Here is a 5,291-nt window from a genome sequence, read left to right on the forward strand (position 1 = left end):
TCTGTATGCTTCATATATATTTTGTTTTTTGTGTATATATATAGTTTATTCGCATTATCGGCTGACGGCGTGCTGCTAAACATTTTATATTTATATTTTGTATTTCGGCTACTGCTACAGCTGATATCACATCACATTTGCCTGCATAATTGATTGAAATCACGCATACGAGCTGTTGCCCTTGGGGATGCAGCCTGTTTGGCCTGAAAACATATGTTCATAAGGCTCGGCGACAGCCAAAGCTGTCGTAGCTAGAATATATATTTAATTGAAATCACGTATACGACCTGTCGCAACTGCTGAAAATAGACAAATACAAAACATATAAAGACACATGTATTTAGTTAATGTTTATTATAGAATTCTGCTTATGCTAGACACATTTGTATATCTGTAAGTGATTGGAATATCACGCATACGCCCAGTTTCTCTTGCAAATATGATCTGCATATTATATATATATATACTTATGTATATGACAATTCTTTTATTCTCATTATCAGCTGACGGCGTGTGGCTACACAGCTGATGTTTATCAGGAATATTTCACATTTCAACTATCACATTTGCATGCATATTAAATTGAAATTACCCATACGACCAGTTGACCTTGGCAATGCAGCCAGCAGGAGCATAGGCAAATATATAGATAGACTTTATGCTTATGTTAACATTCTTGGATAGGCGCCACTGTAACAGCTGCTATAAAATATGGCAGCATATAGATTTGGTTGAAATTACGTATACGACCAGTTGCCCTTGGGGATGCAGCCCGTAGCTGATAAGAGCTCATAGAAGCACGATCAGCTGCGAATCTGGCTTTTCACGGTTACTTAAAGGTGAGTTTGAATAGAAGCTTGTCGTCTACGTCAGAGGTTTAATAGTTGAACCTCAGGCTAGTGGTGCTGTGATGCAAATTCACGCGAAACACAAACACTTGCGTCACAAGCCGTTGATCAAAGTTCTATACCAAAAGGCAAATAATTTAAATTTTACTATAAATACAAATTTATTGTGATAATATTTTATGCTGGTCACTTCGCGCAGGACACATGTGTGCACAAAATTGCAATAGTTAAGAAATAAGTTAATATTCAGAAAATATTCCTTTTAAATTTATAGCATAATCGATTATGTTAAACTCGATACAATTTTGATTACACTTTTGTAATTGCAAATTACATTTCGTTCATTTAATTCTAAATTCTTAATTTTATGTGCATGCATACATATATGTATGTCCATATGTATGTATGTACCTTTCGACATGAGGTTCACGCGAATATATTTATTTTAATAGATTCCGTTTGACGACAAAAGGCACCGCACAAAACCAAACAAAAAAAAACAGACCGGGCCAGACCTGAGCATTTGGGTCAGTTTATAAATTAGAATCACGATTTGCAGATAATTGCGCTTTCATTTGTTGCAGGTACCCAGGCATGAGTTCAGGTGCCTAATAATTAACAGCAAATAAAGAAAGTTCCACAATTTCATTATAATCTAGTGTAGCATGAACTAAACACACAATTGGGCATAAATTAAGAAGGCTGCCTTGCAAAATGGCAACTTTGCTACAGATAAAAATGTTGAATAAACTTAGTTTACATGTCGAATCTATTAAGCGCTTTTGAAGTGTAGTGCGCAGCTACGAAATACCCTTACTGGTCCAATATCTTTTTATGTCTATATATATCTGTGAGTGGGCTATCGTATTGAAGATTCTAGAATCTCTAGTACTGCATTAGAAAGTCATCTTTCTTGTTTTTAACTCTTGGGTATATATACATAGAAATTATTATTTTCTTAATGATTTAAAAAGGAATCTTAAAGTAAATATATTCTTCCTCACTTTTCAATTGAAAAAAAAAAATATAAATATAATTTTAACAACATTTACTACATGTTTATATATTGAATTAAAAATTTTAGTGAGTGAAGTCTTAAAAAAATTCTTTAAACTTGAGAGTTATTATTTTTTACATTTATTTTTCAACAAATTTATATAGGCGTATACAATATTAAATTTTATAAAAAATACATTGAGTTTAAATTATGTAAGCCGTCTAAAGGTGTTAAATTTTTGACTGAAGCGACATTCATACTGGGCGATGAATGTCTAGCCCTTAAATTACTCAAGGGCTAGACAAGCTGATTGTAAGATGTGAAAGCTGATAGCAACAATGGTAGCTAACAAATGCAAAAAAAAGCAGAATGTATGTAAATTCTAATATGTAATAGTTGCAAAATGAGAAGTCAGTCATACATAACAAATAAGTACAGTCCGTTGGTTCGAAAGATGGATTTTCACTTGAAAATAATATAAAATTATACTCTAAATATATAAGGAAAGGAGCCAAAGAAAATATTGAATTAAGTAAACTTAACATTTCAATATTCACGTTATGTTATTAACATATTTCTGAATAACAATGTAATGCATTCTTCTGTTAATTGGCTCGTGGTTAGGTAGTGGAAAAAACCCGTGTTTGATTGTTGAGCTGATATTTTGCAACATATTCAGAGCATTTTATAAAAACATATGAAATATATTATAATCATTTCAGCAAACTAAGCAAATTTACTAAAATTACGTTCCAATAAGAGATAGAGGCACATATGTAAACGTATTTAATGTGCGCACGTGCTGTAAACGACTGCGAGTTGCAGGTGTTTCAACTTAAGGCGCATAAATCAAGGCGGCTTATGTTGATATTCCTATATAATGAGGCTCAAAAGCTGATTTAATACACGTTTCGAAAAAGTATTTAAATTCTTTATTAAATGTGAATGTTTGTACTTGTTCACAAAGTCAAAGAAGTATATTGCCGAATATTAATATAATATTATTAAGAAAATATATAATTGAGTATATTACCTTTATCTCACTGGCCAATCGGCTATGCTTAAGCTAATTTCCCATTGCTAGAGCAGGAATGCTTAGTAAGAATCCAGAGAGCCTAATAATATATGTTAAATAAATAAATAGAAAAATAAATGAAATCAATATAAAATTATTCTATCTGATTTATAGAACAGCTGCCAGAGGAATGCTATACATATCTAGCTAGAGTATTGTGTTTAGGCATAAAAATGTTGCATATATTGGGGCTGTCTCTGAATATATATTTTCATTATAGCATATAGCATAGTGCACTCAAGAATTTTCTCTTTGTTTTCACTAAGAGTACAATTCAGACGTAAGAGTTGGGAATTCCCATGATGCAGCAAATTCTTCTATTTAGATAAAGTTCTGCTTAATAGAAAAAATAGCTGAGAATATTTAAAATCTATTATATTTTATTATTTTAACATAAGCTTTTAACATTTTTGTAATTTTTAATAAGAACCACATACATTACTCAAAAAGCAACGATTGAGATGGTATGAGGCGTATGCAACTGACATATATAGTCCTTTAGGCCGTTGCAGGAAACTGATTTCATGCACGGGCCGGAGGCATTATTTTGCTCAATATTGACACAATTTTTTGTTCTGCTTCTCATTGGAGGCTCTTCGTTCTCGCACCAATGCTCGAAAGTTGGTTTCAGGCCGGTAGATATGGAAACATAGTCACCTTCCGTCGCCAGATCGTTCAGATCCACCCAATACTTATTCCTGTAAGTGGTATTCTGTCTATGGCTTTGAATCTCGTACAGAGTCTCTATTCTCGCCACGCTTATTAGTTGAGCGCCAATTCGGTGGCAATTGTGTAGCGCCGAGTACCAGGAGACCGCCTGTGGCCCGTTTATATAGTAATATTCAGATCCGATTTTCTCAAACACCGGATCTGGCTCAAAACTGCTCGGTATACCGAAGGTGTGCGTTATATTTACTGTTGGTTCTGCAAAATAGCAATTTTTGTTAATGATTCACAATAAAGAAGAATTGTAAAATTCTGTCTGCAGGGAAGGAATTCCACCTTCTGAGACCCTAACTATATATCATCTTATTTTAGAAATTCTTTAGAAATCAATTGTTAAATTAGTTCTGCTAGCCATTGCTGTTTAATAATTTAGTAAAACATCGTAGCTGATACATCTAGTAGTAAAAATTTTAGTAGTCAAGCTGCTATAACAAGGCTTGGGTTTCTAGTAATTAGAGAAAGTTATGTGATGCTCCAGCTCTAACACCTTCATCTTAATACAATAAACTCTTCTACAACTTATTAAAGAAAATATAACACATTTATCATACTCACCTTCAATGCGAGCCGAACTTATGGATAAACTGAGAAGTATGCAAGTCTTAAGCAGAATCAACGCAGTAGCTCGACACATTATGCGACTTCTGCTCTCTACCAGAGTTATATATTTTATGATTTCATATTTATAATAAGCTCAAATTAAGTGTAGCAGATTAGCATTGAAACCACAAGTGAAGGAATGACCTGGCCTCGCTTCATCACCCACTTCTGAAAATTGATTCATTGCTATCCGTGTGCGCTGAAGGCCTCATCCAAGTAAATGAATTTATAAGAAAACCAATTTTCATTGCGAAACAACTTAATTTATTTAAACAGAACTAAATGTATTTAAGTTAAAGTAAAAAAAAAAACAAGAAAAACAATATTACTTCAGCGTGCCGAATATTTAATACCCTTGCAGTCAACTGTTTTATACATAAATTGATGTCTCCAGAAAATATAGAATTTAACTTAGAATTTATATTTTAAGTATTTTTATATATTTCGGAAATTATTAGATACAAAGCTGCAAAACAACTTAAAGCAACTTTTATAATATATATTCTAAAATAGCTAAAAAGATTTCTAAAATGTATTATCAGAATTTTGTGGTTGGTATTTCAAAACTAAATATAATAGCACAATATTCATACGATTTTGTTCATGTTCAAGAGTATATAAGAGTTTGTAAGTGTTAATTTCTCAATAGCTTTGATCATTCAACATAAGATATATATAATAACATATACACTTTTCATTACAAGTTAGCATAAAAACAGACAGACGAGCGAATATTTTTAAGTCTATTATATTAAAATTAGATATAGTGTATATATGATTATCTGATATTAAATCCTTCTTTCTGCAAGGGAATACAAATATTTGTTCATCAATATCGATTTATATATTACAACATAATTTGTGTAGAACAGAATTAAATAAATACATAAGAAATACTTCTGTCGCAAATAAACACAATTATATATAGTAAATATATATATATATATAAATATATATATATATATATATATATATATATATATATATATATATATATATATATATATATATATATATATATATATGCATACATGCAGAGGAGTAT

Source organism: Drosophila hydei, unplaced genomic scaffold (genome assembly GCF_003285905.1).
Source record: "Drosophila hydei strain 15085-1641.00,03,60 unplaced genomic scaffold, DhydRS2 tig00000149-arrow-pilon, whole genome shotgun sequence".
In the NCBI taxonomy this organism is placed as follows: domain Eukaryota; kingdom Metazoa; phylum Arthropoda; class Insecta; order Diptera; family Drosophilidae; genus Drosophila; species Drosophila hydei.